Source organism: Gopherus evgoodei, chromosome 1 (assembly GCF_007399415.2).
Source record: "Gopherus evgoodei ecotype Sinaloan lineage chromosome 1, rGopEvg1_v1.p, whole genome shotgun sequence".
NCBI classification, from domain to species: Eukaryota; Metazoa; Chordata; order Testudines; family Testudinidae; genus Gopherus; species Gopherus evgoodei.
The window spans coordinates 146,707,502-146,728,061 of record NC_044322.1 but is presented as its reverse complement, the minus strand read 5'-3'; positions in this window follow the sequence as shown (position 1 = coordinate 146,728,061).

The window sequence follows — 20,560 nt, the reverse complement described above, 5'->3', positions numbered from 1 at the left end:
TCTCTTATTCTGCTCACAACTAATGAGATAATTATTTCAGACTGGAGCATAAAAGAAACCACTTCAAGAACATTCCTCAGTCAGGTCTATTAATTTCCCATGGGATGCTCAATTCTACTGTCTCTGATTGATTCCCCAGAGTTTTGGAGCTTTTTGTCTTCATCCTGTGGCTAGAGAGGTTTTATCCTCATCAGCCCACACCTTGACATTAATATAAAGGTAAAAACTGTAGTAGACACCATTAACCAGTGCTTTCTCTGACTCCTCTGAAGCTTTTATTTAGCACCTCAGCTGCTCCAGTGTTGCTTATTCTTATCTTTGACTCACCTCTTGCTTTTCTAACAGGAAGAACCACCAGACAGAACTAAAATTTTAACGAAAGTTTTCTGTGATGGTCTCCAAATTTTAATCTAACAAAACTCACTAGAAAGAGATATTAGCCCAGATCTGTAAGAGAGGACCATCAGCCTAAAAACAGTTCAAATTCTGTAAACTTATTATGTTCTAATGGGCACTGGATATCTGATCTTCTAGTGTTATATGCTCTCTCATATTTCTTGAGAGCTCTGTGTAGTGTAGTGGAGACTACAATTTCTAAAAAGTTCCTATACTTTCCCTTCCTCCATCATGAATCTTTGAAAAGAATATTACAGTTTTTACAGGCAGTTCCCCAATACACATGTGATTTTTATAATGAAGCATCTACACTATATTCTCCTCAAAACTATGTTTAATTCTCTTTCAGATGAACAGTTGAAATCATGGAAACTCATAAAGTGACAATTTTTCCCCAACACTGCCGATCATAAATAATGTTAGTATAACCACCACCAGAAACTGGCTGATATAAGCATCCTTAATTTTTGTCATGTTTAGAAGTCCTTTAAATAAACTCTAAAAGTTATTTGTGTCTGAGAGGGAGAACCCGCTGAGACAGTGGAGCCAAGTGAGTCAGGTCATCTGGAGAAGAAATGAAATTACAGTAGTTAAGGAGAAGATGGAGTGATTTAAGTGGTTCCCTGCTGGTGATTATTTTTGCTTCCTCAGTTCCATTCCTTCACCCTATTTTTCTAGCCACTCAAATAAGAATCCTTTTATACAGTTGAGGAGAGCTAGTTTGCCTGTTATTCTTTGTCTTCCCTCTTCCTTTCTATATAAAACTACACTAAGTAATAAGAAAGGAAAAAAGTGACATCACATCATTTCTCATAGGTAAGATTGAAAAGAACCCTCCAACTCATCTCCAATAACAGTAGCTGATTCAAGAAATGATGGAGAATATGGTTCACAGACATAAAATTATAAACAGTTATATCAACAAGATGAAAAACAAGTGGAAAAAATACAGGCAACATACATTGAAAAATAAATAAATATCATGACAGATAATGTAAAATGTTTGATAAGTTTGCTTATAGATGTTTTGTTAGTGATGTCAAATCCATTTTTTCTTTACTAGCCACATATTGAGGATAATGCAAAACCTGAAGGCTGTGGGACAAATTATATAAAATTGGCTGTATTGATTTTAGAATGTTAGGAGATTTTTGCAGGAAAATTTTGATTTTAATGGACATAAATGGATATTAAAGACTTAGATGAAACTTTTATCTTGTTCAAAGGGCTTTAAGCTGTACCAAAGCTATTTTAGTGTTTACACTATGTAAGGAGAATGTTTGAAGCCCTAATAAACTTTCTGCCAAGAAGTGACTTTTAGTATACTCTGTTACTAATAGACATACCAGATTCAACAGTGGCAGAACTGTAAAAAATGTTCACCTATTTTGGAAAGTTCTGTAGTGTTACAAAAAGTGTCCTGTACAGAAATAAATATGAAAGCAAATTCTTAAATGAACAATGAAGGAAGCTTACTTTTTCTAAATATAGCACATTACTTCTTTCCATCTCAGTTCAGAACTTTGTTAGTTTGGCGATTGCCAGAGAGAGATAGGGTTTGGATTCAAATGTGCAGGATGTTCAAAGGAAAATAAACACATTTGGAAGAAGTATTATGGTTAAGAAAATCAAGTAGACTAGAACATCTTCATGAATGTCGCATTGCAGGACTCTTTTAAACAAGATATGGGAAAAAATGGGAATTCATTTTCATCAGTGAACAATAAAGATATAGGTGGGGGAAGTTGAGTTTTGAGAATATATCTTGGCTTGACATATATTCCATTTTCATGATATCGTCTCATTATAGATAGTTTCATACAAACATTGGAAAATGTTTCCTATTTTTCCAATATATTTAAAATTATTGGACCATATCAGGCTATCAATTTTTAAAGAGAACTTTCTCTTGGAACCAATTCATGTTCTTCTTAAAAACCGATAACACATGGAGCCCACAATTATTATTGCAAAAGAAAAGAAATGAAAGCTTACATTAGCCAGATACTTATGGAAATGGTAAAAGAGCACTTAGAATTATTTTCCAGATTTTATCACACCTTATAATGATTCAGTTACAAAAGGTACAGAAAGGTATATGACACATGTACAAATAAATGAACATTTTTTACATAATAATGTGAGTGCAGCGTCTGGCAGTACAAAAGATTAAAGAAATATATAGAAGAATCTCTGCTCAGATAACGTGTGGGGAAGTGAGATCTTTTATTGATAGCTGATGGAACTGCCTCAACATTAGGGAGTTTGGGCAAACTGAATTGCAACAGATTGTGACCTGACAATAAAGACATTAGTTTTGCTACTGGGTCGCTTAGCAGAAAAGGTGTTTAAAAGGAGAGTGAATACATTAGCAACTGACTCGCTGATAGCTATGGTATAGACACAGATGTCTGCTCTAGCCATTTTGAGATGGTTTGTCAACATTTGGGAATTCTATGAGATTGGGAATAAAATTACTTACACAAGAGAACAAAAATAAACCAGTTTTTGTATATATGGGACAACTGAAAAATATTAAGATTCAACTGCCCCTAAATCCAGCCAAAGTTATAGTCCTTAGTTTGGGTGGGTGAGGCACAAGGATTGTTGCCTCTGGGCATCACCTGAGCCATAAAACAATCCAAAAGGGAAAGCATAGCCTGAAGCACACCAGGAAGCTCAGGGATGGATTATTTGTATGGCTATACATACATCCACACTGCACACCACAGATGTTGTCGTGTGGGGTATGTGTAGCTACATGCCACAGACAAAGGCAGTTTGTATCCACACTTGTCAGTGAAAGTCTTTCGCAGCAGGGGGGCAGTGGGAAAGGCTCCAGTTGTGGGGAACAGCCACAGCCTTTCCCTACTGCCTCCCCTGACAGAGCCTTTTGCTGCTGCTGGAGCCTTTCCCTGAAGTGGGGAAAGACTCCAGCAGCAGTGAGGCAGCAAGACACTACACTGCTTAAAACAGCAACAGTGACAGGGAGGCACTGCTTGGATGTGTGGAGAGCTGTACGTAATCACAGGGTTCAGGCACGTCTTTACTCGCTGAAGCAGTGCCTCACCATCTACGCTAGTGTTTATACCCATGCTAGAGGGGCACGCAATGTATGTACTCTGCATGCCACCATAAAAAGTGTGCAGTGTAGATATACCCGGAGATGCAATGCGTCCTGATACTCTGGGGGACAGTGGGACTCTGCACCATCCCCAATCAGACTGGTGCCTATCGGTGCTATCTGACCCTACATGACAAAACAAGTATTAAGGGAAGGTACTTTAAATTCTGTAGGCTATTACATGACTCTGAATAGTAGAGAAGATGTTTATAAACAAAAACCCTACCAGACAAACGTGTCCTTTTTCAATAATAACATAATCAATCAGTGAACAAATGCAACACGGTAAATATACAAGCTTTGTACATTAATGAACCATTCCATACAGAGTTTGACAGTATTTTTTTTTATTTTTAATTATCAGATTGGCTTGGATAAGAGCACTATCAAATGGATTGAAAACTGACTAAAGGACTATGACAAAAGATAATGATAAACCCCATTGCGTCAAGTTGGCTGAAGGAACCTTGCAGGATATTACAGGGCAGTGTTGGGACCAGTTTGATTTAACATCTTTATTAATGATCCAGAAAAAGTAAAAAGTATATTAATTTTAATTTCCAGATGACAATAAGCAAGGTGATGTTGCAAATAGTAAGGAAGACAAAGATCATACAAAGGGATATTGGGTGGGGTGGTATCTGAGTTATTACAGATAATTCTTCCTGGGTGTCTGGCTGGTGAGTCCTGCCTGCATGCTCAGGGTTAGGCTGATCATCATATTTGGAATCAGGAAGGAATTTCCTCCAGGGCAGATTGGCAGTGGCCTGGGGGGGAGGGGGAGGTTTGCCTTCCTCTGCAGCGTGGGACACAGATCAGTTGCTGGAGGATTTTCTGCACCTTTAAGTCTTTAAACCATGATTTGAGGACTTCATTGGCTTAGACATAGGTTAGGGGTTTGTTGCAGGAGTGAGTGGATGAGATTCTGTGGCCTGTGTTGTGCAGGAGGTCAGACTAGATGATCATAATGGTCCTTTCTGACCTTAAAGTCTAAGGGACCCAGGAGGAAGCATATGCTAGCTATTATGAAACCCTACTTCATCGTAAGATTTCTAAGACTATGGAGTGTCTCCCAAAAGTTAAGGAAGAAACTATCTTATGAATCTCATTCAATTTGTATTATCTGCATTTTCAGTAGCTTTGATCAATACATAGAACTTATTTTTGTTTGATTTAAAAATATTAATGTAATGTTCAGGAAAGTGCTAGATTGACAGGTTTACAGTACAGTAACAGTTTATCAGAATTAGTGCAAAGCTTCCCAGCCACCATGAGTTGACAGGTCTAGCACTCCTAGGTATAAGAGGAGTTTATTTTCCATACTATTTCATTTTCCTTCTTGGACTACCAACACAAGTTGTAATTAGTGCTGGTGATATTTGTGATGTAGACACCTGTGCATTACACTATTTAACCAGTTATTAGAAAGTAAAGGCAAAAAAAATAACAACAAGTATGTTTTTTGAGCAGAGGATCTGCATGTTTTCACCATCAACATTGCAAACATATCCTACTGAAACCTTACTCCTCATTTCCCTGTTTACTAAAATGAAAAAGCAATGAGCAAGTTTACATACCGCACATATGAGCTACAATAGCATGACTTTTTCCTGGCTTAATCAAACCATTAGAGTATTTATAAAATTACTCGTTCTTTTTTAAGTTAAAAAAGGGGAGGGGGGAGAAACTACTTACCTTTGAGGAACAATATGAAAGATAGACTTATATGTTTACAGTAAGAATGAAGGTCAGAACTTTAACTCCTTAAGGTTTTATTAGCAGATGATACAGTGGCCAGGTTCTCTGTTGACATAATCCTATTGACTTCAGTGGTACTGCACCAGCAGAGAGATCAACATTCAAGGATTAATTCTTTGTTGTAATGGAGTCCTACTTGTAAAATACTTCCAGAATCAAACACCAACTGATAACACTTAGGAAAAGGAGCAAACCCTGGGATTTGAGGTGAGCACTGAAATCAAATTTTTTACTGAGGTGCCAAAAATCAGCTTTTTTCCTCTTATACAGGTCAAGAAAGATAATTCAATATTGATTTGACATATTAGATACATCAATCTTCTCTGCCAATACGTTATCCACCTGCTTACCTGCTACTGACAGGCAGTATATAGACAAGAGAGGATCCAGCAACACATAAATTCAAGATCAGTGAGAGACCTTCTCATTTTTATTTGAATTATATGAAGCATGAAAACTTGCTGCTGATAGGGCACAGAAAGAGCAGGGTGATAGATACAGGTCTTCAGAAATTCTTCATGTAATTTATCAAACCTGCAGTCTTGTTTCTCATGTTTAGCACAATAATATATTGAACTATACACTGATCCCAGCTCTGCTGTGGCTCCTACTATAATTAGGAGAATCCAGTACATAATTTAGAAATTTATACATGTAGCTGGGAAAGTACAGCACACATAATGTACTAGTACTGATTTTCTGATGTATTGTCCCAAACATTTCAACCAAGAGATTTACAAGGAAAGTTCATCTCATTGGTGTTCAGAATAGAGGTTTATTTATTAGCTGAGTGTTAAAAACACTTCTATTGATCTATAAAGGCAGTTTTCTTTTATTTGGGTGATATATTTATGAAAAAGGTTCAACACCTGCCTTCTTCCTTTTGTAGTACAATGCAACAATTGCACTTTGCCAGTCCAAATGTGCTTGCTTCTTTCTCTCCTTATTTTTCATTTTCCTGAACCACAATGAGATATAAACATTTATCTCAGTGGGGTAACTGTTCACTACCAGACCATCCAAGACCTCGGCATACTGTATGTTTGACACAAAGGCGTTTCATTGGTTTATCTTCTGTCTCATCATGCTGACTGGTGATAGAACAAGGAGATATGTGTGTATCATAATAATAAATAAAGCATCATTACTCTAAAAAAACCCACATGTTCATTTGCTATACTTGCATATTCAATATTGTTTGGTAGAGAACACCTTGTTATGCCTTGGGGAATCAGTGCAGATAAGCAGGCTGAGCTAAGACATCTGTAAAATATAAACATCATGGTTGGAACCTGGATTCTTGGCAAACACAGCAGTGATGATGATGTATGTGAATATTCTTTCACATTACTTGCATATTCATGCTCTGATGAGAGCTCCTTGTCATAAACAGATAGCTAAGGGTTAAAGTCTCTTTTACCTCCAGCTTAGTAAACCTGGCTGACACCTGACCAGAGGACCAATAGGGGGACAAGATACTTTCAAAACTTGGTGGAGGGAAGTCTTTATTTGTGCTTTTTGTGTTGTTGTTTTTCGCTCTTGGGACTAAAAGGGACCAGACATACATCCAGGCTCTCCAAATCTTTCTGAATCAGTCTTTCATATTTCAAAATTATAAGTAATAGCCAGGCTAGGCGGATTAGTCTTATGTTTGTTTTCTCAACTTGTTAATGTTTCTTTTTGCTGGAAGGATTTTTACCTCTGTTTGCTGTAACTTTGAATCTAAGGCTAAGGGGGGGTCCCTCTGGTCTATATGAATCTGAGTACCATGTAAAGCATTTTCCATCCTGATTTTACAGAGATCATTTTTACCTTTTCTTTCTTTAATTAAAAGCTTTCTTTTTAAGAATCTGATTTTCCTTGTTTTAAGATCCAAGGGGATTGGGTCTGAACTCACCAGGGATTGGTGGGGGAAAAGGAGGGGGGATGGTTAATTCCTCCTTGTTTTAAGATCCAAGGAGTTTAAATCTGTGTTCACCAGGGAATTGGTGAAGCCTCTCAAGGCAACCTAGGGAGGGGAAAGTCTGGGGAGGGGGGTGAACAGGGAGTGCGCCAGACACTGAATTTTTGGCTGGTGGCAGCGTTACCAGATCTAAGCTAGTAATTAAGCTTAGATGTGTTCATGCAGGTCCCCACATTTGTACTCTAAAGCTCAAAGTGGGGAAAGAAACCTTGGCATTCCTATTTCAGTAAACCTTTTTTGAGGGAAATGGCAACATGCATGTAATCACTGTCACTAACAACGTTTGGAGAAGCAGCCTAGCAAATTAAGTCTATTTTTTATTTCCTGGGTGATGCATAAAATTGTGCACAACTGCTGCAAACTGTATCTATGTAAGTGATTACAGTATATGTTAAGTATATCTATCTAGTACCCCCCTTTTAGGTTACTTGTGGGAGAGAACTCTACAACATTTTACGTTTCCTGCATGACCCATTTTTTTGCCCCTTATTTTGAGTTTCTATCATATACTGCAATCCGTATTTGGGCATTGGCATGTTGAGAGGAATGGCCTAGTACTTTGACTTCATCTCCCACTCCATCCATAAATTACAAGGTTAACTTTCTGTCTCTTACTTTCTCTAATTCATATTTCATTTACCTTCATAAATAATCTCATCCCTCCCAGCTTTACTTCTACTCTCCATCTTGTTCCCTATACTCCTCCCAGCCTTCTCTTTATTGTTCCTTTACTCTTCTTCTCCAACTCTAAGCTTCACACCATCATTTATACTGCCTTTATGCTTCTGTTTCTATGTGGAACAGTCTTTTTTTTTTTTGTTAGTTTTGCTTTTTATACCTGCCCTGTAATCCACTCTTTTCTACTTTAGACTGTAATTCAGTGTTTTAATCTAGGTGTCATGTACATTTATGAGATTAATAATAAATCAAAATTATCAACTTTCATTGGATACTCTTGCAATTCATGGTAACTGCATCTATATTCCACCCGTGAGGTCCACTCAGTTTTAGGCTTCCATTTCCCCAGCTATCGCCTCTTTTGTGTGGAGACTCCTGTCTCTCCCTCCAGACTGAGGTTGTTCCAAGCTGCACAGTTCCCTGCATACACTACGAATTGTCCAGAAAGTCAGATTGTCTAATCAGGCCAGCTTTGCCCTTTCCGCAGAGCCTATAAACAGCATACTTACCTACAGTTAAGTTAATAGATTCATAGATTCCTGGGTGAGAAGAGACCCTTGTAATCATCTAGTCCAGTGGTGGGCAACCTGCAGCCCTTACACGGTCTGCCACAGTAATCTGCTGGTGGGCCACCAGACAGTTTGTTTACATTGACTGTCCACAGACACGGCGACCCACAGCTCCCAGTGGCCGTGGTTCGAAGTGGGAAACTGCAGATCTCAGGGACGTGCTGGCCACTGATTCATGCAACTCCCATTGGCCGGGAACAGCAAACAGCAGCCACTGGGAGCTGTGGGCACCCATGCCTGTGGATGGTCAATATAAACAAATTGTCTCATGGCCAACCAGCGGATTATCCTGGTGGACTATGTATAGCCCACGGACTGTAGGTTGCCCACCACTGATCTAGTCTGATCTTTTATATAACACAGGCCATAAAACTTCCCAGAAGTTATTCCTAGAGCATATCTTTTAGGGGAAAAAAAAATCTAATCTTGATTTTAAAATGGTCAGTGATGGAGAATCCACCACAACCCTCTGTAAATTGTTCCAAGGTTAATTATCCTCCCTGTTACAAAATTATGCCTTATTTCCAGTCTAAATTTGTCTAGCTTCAATTTTCAGACTTTGGACTGTATAAAGCATTTCTCTGCTAGATTGAAGACCCTATCATTAAATATTTGTTCCACATCTACATACTTATAAACTGTAATCAAATCACCCTTTAAACCTTCTCTTTGTTACACTCAAAAATCAACCTATTTAGTTTAACACTATAAGGCTTTTCTAATCCTTTAATCATTCTTATGGCTCTTCTTTGAAACATCTCCAATTAGTGAATATACTTCTTGAATTGTGGGCACCAGAACCGGGCACAGGATTCCAGCTGAAGTCATGCCAGTGCCAAATATAGAAGTAAAATAATCTCTCCTAAATTGAGATTCACCTATTTATGCATCCCAGGATCTCATTAGCACCTTTGGCCACAGTGTCACATTGGGATCTCATGTTCAGTTATTTATCCACCACAACAATCAAATCTTCTTTAGACTCTTTACTTCTCAGGATAGAGTCCTCCATTGTATAAGCATGGACTGCATTATTTGATCCTAGATGTATACACTTACATTTAGCCATATTAAAATGTTTATTGTTTGGGTGCAGCCAGCTGACCAAGCAACCCTGATAACTCTGAATCAGTGACCTGTCCTTTTCATTATTTACCACTCTTCTAATTTTTGTTTCATCAGTAAACTTTAACAGTGATAATTTTATGGTTTTTTTTTCAAGGTCATTGACAGAAATGTTAAATAGCACAGGGCCAAGAACCAATCCCTATGGGACACCATTGGAAACACCCTCTTGATGATGATTTCCCGTTACATTATGAGTCCTATCCATTAGCCAGTTTTTAACCCATTTAATGTGTGCCATTTTAATTTTATAATGTTCTTCAGTTTTTTAAATCAAAATATCATGTGTTAGCAAGTCAAATACCTTGCAGAAGTCTAAGTATATTATGTCAACATTTCATCTTAATCAATCAAACTTGTAATCTCATCAAAAATATAATAAATATTTATTGACAGTATTTATTTTCCATCAACTCATATTGGTTTGTGTTAAATACATTATCCTCCTTTAGTTCATTTTTAATTTAATTTAATACTAGCCACGCCATTATCTTGCCCAGGGTTGATGTCAGACCGACAGGCATATAAATTACCAGGGTCATCCCATTTACCCTTTTAAAAATTAACACATTAGCTTTCTTCCAGTCTTCTGGAATTTTCATAGGGCTCCAAGACATATTGAAAATAAAACTAATGGTCCAGTGAGCTGCTTGGTGGGGTCTTAAAACTCTGGGATCCAAGTTCTCAAATGATGAGACTATATCATCTCTCTCCCCTCCCCCCAATACAGAACAGAAATATTTGTTGAACACTTCTGTCTTTTCTTCATTATTATTGATTAACTCTACCATTTTCATCTAGTAATGGACTAATATTATTGACATTTTTTCCTAATATATTTTTTATAACATCTTATTGTCATTAACTCTGCATGCCATATATTTCCCTTTGCTTCCCTTATCAATTTTCTACAATTCTTAGCTTCTAATTTATATTCATTACTAACAACTTTCCCTCTCTTCCATTTTTTTAACCATGTAAGTTACCACACAACTCTCTCTAAGCAAGCATATTTATTCTTAAAATAAAAGCATTTCAGAGAAAATATATTAAACAATAAAAGAACTACACATGCTAATAAACTTTATAAATATCATCCCAACCCCAATTAGGACTTTGGCAGGTGAATAGTTCTTCAAATCTGACACAGAGTTTTTTGTTTTTTTTGTTTTGTTTTTTTCCTGTGGTTACAAGCTCATAACAGTTGTTAGCTCAGAACAAGGACACCCATGAATCTGAGAGTCACTGTTTTATACACTTTGAGTATTTGATCAGCAGAGACCTTGAATAAGTAATCAGCCAGACAATGGGTTTCTCCTCAAGGTGTAGATTCGCAAGATTAGGTGTGGGGGTGGGGAATTTGTATTCCTCCCTCCCCGTTTCCATCCACCCTACAGGTATTTCCTAGGAAATCCATTTAATGTTTATCCCAACATCGTTTAATTTTGTCAGGCCTGTATAAAAGAGTCCTTTGAACCTCATAATACATCTCAGAGTTCACATTAGTCATGTCTCCCTCTTAGAGACAATACATACAATCCCACAATAATATCTGTACATTTGCATTTTTAATATAATGAACTCCTTAAATTTAATTCAGTAAAGTTGATCCAGGATATTGCAAGAAATTGCTTTATCTGTCACAAATACATTTCAATTTATACATTTTAATGAACTTCCCCCTTTTCATCAAATCATTTGTCATAATTTCTGTAGAATTTGTGGAATTATCTAATGAAAAATGAATCTAGTAGTTTCTCATTTGGGTAATTTAATACATATATAAATGGCTGAAGGTACTTCGTCTTCCCTGATGATACACTAGATCACAACGTTTTAAAATCATGTCAACACAAACATGTAATGTATGGCAAGCTGGGGGGTAAATCTACAGTGTGAACCACACTGGAGTGTTAACTGTCATGTGGACCTTGTTGTAGCACTCTAAAAGTTCCCTAGTGTGCTCTGAAAATCACAGGATGTCAATGCGCACTAGGAAACTCTTGATATGAAACTCTTGTGATATGAAAGATTTTGAGCTGCTCTACTCTGTTTCCTAAGCACAGCACTAAAACTTTGCCTTGCCACCATCAACTGAAAATAGGGGAAGAACTGAAATAAGATTAACAAAATTGACATGAAATAAGGTAACAGTAGCAAACCATAACATTAAGATGCATACAATAACAACTGAATACATATGAAAAGGATAAGGTAATTGTTTACAGTTTAATAGATTCGTAATTTGGTATGTGCAAAATGTTGGCACACAGCCAAAAAGAGTGAGTTAGCAGTTTCAGTTCAGCCTATAGCTAGTATGTTGGCAGAGAGAGAACTGTGGATTGGGGCCAAATAACGGTCATCACAACAGTGCAGGGAGGAATCAGTCAGGCATGCTCTGTCCACAACTAGGTGAGTATCATCAAACCATAAGAGTAAACAGACAAGAATGCTAAGACTTTGTGATGTAACAGCTTTGACTGATGGCCGGAATTAGCAGTTGTGATTGGACTGTTAGAATGGAACAATCAGAAAGGGTGAAAGTTCGTATGTAGGATAAGGAAGGATCAAAAGAAAAGCTAATAGAAACAGACTAAAATCCATATAAAAGGCAGAGGGTCAGCAGGCAAAAGTTAGACGATGTTGATTGGAAGGTCAGGAGCAGAAGAAGACGGCAGTGGGGAGAAGAAGTAGAAGAATCAGAAAAGGAGATGATCATGGTCAGAACTCTGGGTTGGGTTTTTGCAGTGGAACAAGCAGCCACCACATGCAGCAGCCTTGACAGCAACCACAGAATGATAGCACAAGAAGCGGTGCTGCTGGACAGAGCAAAAGGACCTTGACAGAACACACTGAGAGAAGACTACAGAGAATAAGCATGTTAGCTATAGTGTAAAATATAGGGAGAAACAGGATTAATGAGTATGTGTCTGTATATTTTGGTTAATAAAGATGTATGTTTGGACTGTGAACCTTACATTGTTTCATATGTATAAAGTTTAAGATCTAAGATCGCTATCAGCGAACTGCAGGCGACTGATCACTACAGAACTCAGCCACGTATTATTGCTCTAACTATATATTTATGGTCCCGGGTACTTTTAGCTTGTATCCAAGGATTGTGCTAATGGATTTATGTTTGTTTTTTGATTTATGTTTATACCAGGGATTGGCAACCTTTGGCACACAGCCCGCCAGGGTAAGCTCTCTGGCAGGCCAGCATGGTTTTTCTACCTGCCGCGTCCACAGGTTCAGCCGAACGCAGTTCCCAGTGGCTGTGGTTCACTGCTCCAGGCCAATGGGGGCTGCAAGAAGTGGCAGCCAGCACATCCCTCGGCTCATGCCGCTTCCTGCAGCCCCTGTTGGCCTGGGATGGCGAACCGAGGCCAGTGGGAGCTGCAATAGGCTGAACCTGCAGACACGGCAGGTAAACAAACTGGCCCAGCCCCCCAGGATAAGGATTTATCCTGGCAGGCCACATGCCAAAGGTTGCCAATCCTGGTTCGACTTACAGTATCAGGGAATATTGGTTACACTAAATAAGAAAATATTTTGTTTTGAAAGAATACTGCCTAGTTTCAATCAGTTCTATCAGAAGGCTGTATCCATGCCCTCCCAAGGAAATCATGTCTAAATTGTACAGCAAAGTGTTTCTCAAAAGTATTTCCTGCAAAACCCTAACAATTTCTCTAGGTTAGCCCCCCTTTCACCTTGCAAAAACAGATAAATGAGTAAACTGAAGGGAACCTCTAGCAAACACAAAAAAGGGCAATATGACAGCTATTCTGGGAGTACATTGGGTCTGTTTTAGGGGATAATAAGTGCCCTGCAGCAGGGTGCACAAGACAAGTTAGTGTTGGGCATGCTGAACCCTAAGAAGGCTTGTAACAAGAACTCATTACTCAAATCAATGCAAATAGCAAATATAACCCCTCTCTCTTTGCTCCTTGTTTTGTTTCTGCTCAAGTTTTCCATGATCAATATGAATTAAATACCAAAAATTAAAAAACTACATGGTTGAAGATGATTCTTTATTATCTCATTGCTTTCAAGACAAGGTATTTTGTTATATATGTTACAAACAGGATACAAGTCAATACCAAAACTTAAAATCTGAAGCCGTTAGAATTTGTGGAGGAGGTCAAATTTATGGATCCAAATCTACTTAGATGAGGGTGCATTAATGCCAGCTCTTAAAGTAGAAGGATCCCACTTGTATTTCTCCATCAGATGTACTGGATACTAGGTTAGAATATATTTCTTATGAGGATAAAACTTGACATGGGGGAAGCCATGTGAAAAGAACTGATCTTGAAAGCTTCCCATCCTTTGGGCTCAAAATATTATGAGGCTAGCTGATGAAATTTCATTATCATCAAATCTATACTCAAACCCTACCTCAATTCATCTTAAAATCTAAACACAAATTTTAGTTTAATCCTAATCCAGGTCTGAACAATGCCTCCTAAACCAATTTCTAGGAACAACATACTAAATCTCTTCCACTGAAGTAAGCAAAACAAAATGAGCCAAGGATGTATTTTCAGATTTAACTCTCTTTTTGAGTTTCCTTTAATTCCCATTCAATAATAGTAGAAAAAACTAGTTTAAACAGGAAATCCAGAGTCTGAAAATTTCCTAATGTCTTGGAATGTTATATGAACTTTTTGGAAGTTTCAGTTAAATGTCAGTTCTTCCCAACAGCAGTCCATAATATAATTTTCACAAGATAATGACTTTTTTACTATCTTTTTCTAAAAAGACCACTTTTTCTGACACAGTATCTAATGCCCTTCTTCACTTCTAATTCTTCCATTACCCCTACCTTTGATAGGAAAGTCATACCACTTCTTGCAGCTCAGATGCTCTAGTATACCACCAGTGTCTCTGTCCTAAGACTGTACACTGCAATATTTCAATCTGCAGTGCTTTCTCTAGCAACACAGTGCATAGTTTGAATTAATGCTGTTACATAAGTCTGGGAAACATTCATATTAATGTAAATAAATAATTTGTAGGAAGGTGTGATGAAGTGTAGTCGGTTCAGAAGCACCCGGCTGGAGGGCTTGCGGTACTACCACACCCCATCTCAGCAAAAAACAGTAGCTGTGAATCCTCCAGGCTTTCTACAGCAGCTGTGGGGAAGCAGCCAATTGGAGAAGAGGTAGCAGGGAGCAGACAGAGTCCAGCAGGCTCATATAAAAATGAACTGCTGGACACAGAAGTTCAAGTTTCTGGGTAGGACCAGAGGAGCAAGAACTTGCTCTTGGCTGGCTCCAGTGACTGAGAAAAACTTCAGCCCTGAGCTAAGGGTGAAGGAAAGGTACTGGGAGCTGTAGAGAAGTGGCCCAGGGAAAAACAACAATTAGTAAAGGAATACAGCAGGTGGCTGCTACTTATAAAGTTCCTGAATTAGGATCTTGAGTAGTGGGGAGGCCTAGGTTCCCCCCCCATCACCAGCCATTAGGGAACTGGCATAATCTCTGTAAAAGGGGAATTTATATAGTCCCTGGAAGAGGGTCAGCCTTTGTGGGACTCTGATATCCCCAAAAAGGAGGGAGAACTGAACTGAAAGTGGTGACTCAACTGGAGAGCTGAAGTCAGTCAAGGTTCACCAGCAAACAAAGAGGCTCCAGGGACGAAGCTCTGGGTGCACTGCTCCATTCCAGAGTGGGGGCCATTTAGGACCTGAGCCCAGGGAAGGTTACAAGCTGACCACCAACTGAGGTGTACAATGGCAGGCCCCTCTTGGATTAAGTAAGGACCTGAGCCCAGAGAGGGCTGTGGGAAGAGAGGTCAACTCAGGGGTACTGTGATAGGCCCTGTTGGACTTAAAACTGGAAGGGGGTTGTTTGTGCTTCACATACAGACTGCATATGACTTAACTGGAGGGCTGAGTCACTGAAAAGCAGTACAAAAGAGAAAAAGTGCAGGCACACATCCAGTCAGCAGGGGGGTTTTGCAAGAGGCAAGTGGGCCCCATCACAGAAAGTCATGGATAATTCCCCCACCCACTGCTGAAAAATATTTATTTTTGGCCTGGAAATGTATTTGTGCTCTTTATCTACTATTGCATCTTGTGATTTCCACTGACATTTGTGAAATATATTATAACCTACTTCAGTCTGCAGCTTCAAGACATTTCTGAGATGACCCCTGCTCTATCCATTTTACAAATAAATCACTGCAATGAAGGAGTTCAATGTGCTGTGCTCAGAGCATATCTTGTCACTGATGGCCATTTATAAGTCTCTTCAAAAGAAAACCTGCATATAATCTAAGTAACTGTGCTTTGGCCCTGAATAGTATAAAACCCTCCCCGCCCGGCACTCTTCTAAAGTTTTCATTAAAAGATGCCTAGAGCTACCATCTCTCTCCCGTTTACCACAGTCTCAAGCAACAACTATGCACTAGTGGAAGAATGCTGATCTCTAAATTTACTTGTGAACATGAAAGTCTTCTTGGGTGTCAGGCCAGGGCGATGGAATTCTAAATTGCTAAAATGTCAACTCATCACATCCAGAGAAAATGCAAAGTTCTACCTGTTGCCCAAGCTTCTCTGCAGTGGTACCACGATCCCACATAGTCAAAAAAAGTTTCCTTATTACTCTTCAGAAGCGCTCAGATCATACAGTGATCCTGCAATAAGAACCTAGACTGACAGAATTCACCTTCTGTAAAAAAAATCACAGGAAATCGAGAGATTGTGTAGAGGTTGAACATAGTACTGGATAAAGGAGCCCCTGATTTCTAATCCCACTCACTCTGATTCTGACTCCCTTTGTGTCCTTTAGCAAGTCACTTAATTTAACAGCCAAAACATGTCTCTGCTTATAAGAAGGGATAGCAATATTTAATTTCCTACCTCACAGGATTTGTCAAGATTTATTAGTTGATGTTTGTAAAGCAAGCAAGTAGATGCAAATATAAAGATGAAAGAATTAAATAAATCCTAAATATTAAATATAAATCTACCCATTGCAGATCTTTAACACCAAATGATCTAGTTACTAAAAATATCCCTGAATGCAGTCCTCTTCCAGAAATTGTGTCTCTCTCTTTTAAGTAGATGTGCATTTACAGACTTCTTCTGCTGGCATGCAGAATGATTTTGGCAGTTTATTCTATATTTTAAGTACTATTTGTGTAGAACTTTGCCCAAATTGCTCAAAGACTAATCCCACCTTCAACTTTAATCGATAAACCTCTTGTTTTCTAATTAGTGCTACAGAATCTCAAAGAGTTTATTGGCATTAGTCCATGCATAAGTCTCAGAATCTCACCTAACACACTTGAAGTTTTCTAAACCTCCTTTCTCAGCCATATAGTCCAAATCTATCTAACCTTTTGTCATAATTCATATCCACAACTCTAAACTATTTGAGTTGCCTTCCAATCCACCTTTTCAATCCCTGTCATGCCCTTTATATCATGATGACCACAGTTACACAATATTCCAAATGTGGACTTTTCCTAGAGCTTGTTATTACAATCCTTTTGGGGCTGCTGTAATTGAGGTCATGTTTGTGTTTCCATTATAAAACTCTGCTTTTCAGGGGTCTGCAACTCAGCTAGACCTTTTGCTTTTCAATGGAAGTACAATTAATTTAGATACTTTTAAAAGAATAGCACTGCCAAAAAAAAGAAAGAGAGGAAAAAATCATTTGAGTGACCTTTTAATACCTCTGTAAATTATAAACAGCATATTTACTTGTATTTGATAATCATGGAGATGGTCAATTTTTATCTATAGTAGTAGCTTTTACCTTATATTGGGCGGGGGAGGAATGAAACAATGTCTGTAATAATGAGGTTTAAAATGTATGAATACAACTGCATTTTTCAACAACTGTTGGATGGGGATTGTTAATACACAGACTGATTATGTATCTGATGCTTTCAGATTGAGCCCATAGAACCTAATGGGTCAATACCTTATGAATTAAAATATTTTATATAATGTTTAGTGGGGAAATAATTTGCTTTCCATGCTAAGTGTAGAACCTAATCCTGCAAGCCACTGACTATCTTTGGATAGATCAGTGGTTCTCAAACTGGGGCAGCTGCTTGTGTAGGGAAAGCCCCTGGTGGGCTGGGCCAGTTTGTTTGCCTGCTGGGTCCACAGATTCAGCCAATTGCAGCTCCTACTGCCTGTGGTTTGCTGCTCCAGGCCAATAGGGGTGGTGAGAAGCAGTGCGGGCCAAGGGATGTGCTGGTCGCCATTTCCCGCAGCCCCCATAGGCCTGGAGTGGCAAACCACAGCCAGTGGGAGCTGCAGTCGGCCAAACTTGCAGACCTGGCAGGTAAACAAACTGGCCTAGCCCGTCAGGGGCTTTCCCCACTAAGGGAACACAGTTTGAGAACCACTGAGTTAAAGGGTCCCCACCTGTTCAAACAGTTTCAAAACCTCCATCCACAGGGGGGAGACAGCCATCAGGCCAGTGATTAAAATCAATTAAGAATGAGTAGGTCTAAGTGCCCAGATAATGATGCAGCCTTTATGAGGTCATTCTCTTTGATAGGATGCTCTGGCCAGCTGGGAGAAACAGGTCTGAGGCACCTGGAATCTTCACAATTGGGCCCTGAAACAATTAACAATATGGTAATGGATTCTTTCTGTGTTGCCAGGGGTACTGCTTTCCTACTTAAGGCAGGCTGTCACAGAACAGGGAGGTGGGACTACAGGAAAAAGCAGCAGATCAGGCTATGTGCAGCTTTGTCAATTGTGACCAGGGTCACAGAATGATATTGGTTTTCTAAGAGGATGCAAGTTGGGTCACTTTGGTTCCTGTAACTTAATTGGAAAGACTGTCTAACTTGCCTTGTAGTGAAATGTAAGATTAGATGAGACTAAGGCTTTGTTTACACTACCACTTAAGTTGATGTAATTTATGTTGCTCAGAGGTGTGAAAAAAAACATCCCTCATAAGCGATGTCTACACCATACAGGGATGGTGGAAGATGATCTCCCACCAACATAGCTTCTGCCTCTCATTAAGGTAGAGTAATTACATAGCCAGAAAAGCATTCTTTTGTCAACATAGCGCATCTTCACCAGACTCGCTACATTGTCGCAGCTGCAGCTGTAGTTGTGCCAATGTAGCATGGTAGTGAAGACAAGCACCAGTTATCTTAAATTCCTCTTATTTTCAGTTTATTCTGACTGCTAAATAATAATACTTTGATTTAAGATTGTAGGTCAATATCACTGGTCACAGGTTTCTTAAGAAAGGATAAAGCAGGTGCCAAACTGAGATGGGCCTCCATAGCAATGAGCACAGTGCACCTAAGTCTTCAGTGGATGATTTTTGAGATTCCATCTTGAGGCAGGTAAGGGCTAGAAGCCAAACATTCCCACGAGTAAGGGTTATATCTTTTAAATGTATGGAGAATTTAAATACTGTTATTTATACCAGATTGTCCTGTTCATTAGGATATTCTATAAGAGTGGAAGGCCCACAGTGAGGAAGAATGTGATCTCCTGTATGGAGAAGAGAATCAGGACTGTCATGTCAATGGCGAGGTGAGAGATATTATTTCAATATTTTACCACTGGGTTTTACAAATAGCCTTTCTAATCAGTTGGAATGCTTCTAAGCCTAGTATTTTATGACAAGTGTTTAGATACATTAGACGACATGTATTTGCTTGAGACTGATTGCACTAATAATTTTACAGAGGCTTTTTTAATCATGTGGGCAATAGATGCAATAGAATTTGGTATAAGGATGGGGTATTCTAAATAGAACAGAGGTCTATAATTGTGCATTATGTCCTCAGGTTTTAGCACCTTTGGCAAGTGAGCAAAACACATTAATATTACACACAAAAGTCCAATCATAAGAGTCACATGTGGCAAGTCTGGTAAATATTCCCCTTTAAACAATTTGCATGCCTTTTCCCCAGATTTTTGCCTAAGGAAATACCTAGTCCATAGAAAGCTTTTGCCTCTTTCCTATGCGGTTTTGCCTTTCACACTTGTTCTGGGCTGAGTCAATATGCCTAGTATAAACACCCAGCACCTAGGAATGAAAAGTGGAGAGAATCCAGGTTGACAGTTAATAACTCTCATTCTTGAGTATAGACAGCAAAGGAAATTGAACTTCTAATTCAATTAGAGGTTAAATATGCTGGGACAGAAATATTAATAGATGTATTGAGAATGAATTGAAGACAAAAACAAATAACAGATAAGAGAAGAGACTTGGCCACCAAAAAAAAAAAAAAAAAAGACTAAAGAAGCATTAGCTAATGTGGTTGACGATTTAGAGAATCAGCTTGGTGGGATCATATTGCAAGTTCCACCACCACATGAGAGGCTTAAATATTTAAAGGTACATCGTAAAATCAATAGCATGCCTTTGGTACTTATAAATATTGGGACTATAGAACAGATTTTAAATATTTTAGAAGAGATAGAAAGTAGTCTGGGCAGAATATAGACAGTTCCAGGTAGCTGGGGTATCATGGAGGAACTGTGTAATTAACTGGTGGAAGTCCCTAGAACTGCTCACCCACCAGCATCAACCACCAGGTTTGAAAATAATATTAGTGGTAATTAAAATGGAAGGAAACTGTTAAAGAAAGAAGCTATCACTTTCAGTAAAGAGATATGCTACTAAAAACATCCCATTTTAAATTCTATCAACCTTTATTTGAAAATGATAGTAAGAGATTGGCATGTATTATTACAGGAGAGCCAGATAGAGATAAACATTGTATTTCCTTTAATGAGATTGAGTGCAATTATTTAGAAATTATGGATAAGGTTGGACATGGTCATGCTGTAGGATGGCCTCCAGCAGAAGAGCAAGAAGATAACCTTTTGATGAGACCAGTATTAACTGATGACGTTTGAGCAACATTAGAAGCTATGCATAGAACTAGTGCCGCTGGCCCTGAATGAATTACAGTTAATGATCTTTGGGGTAATGTAAATTTAAATTC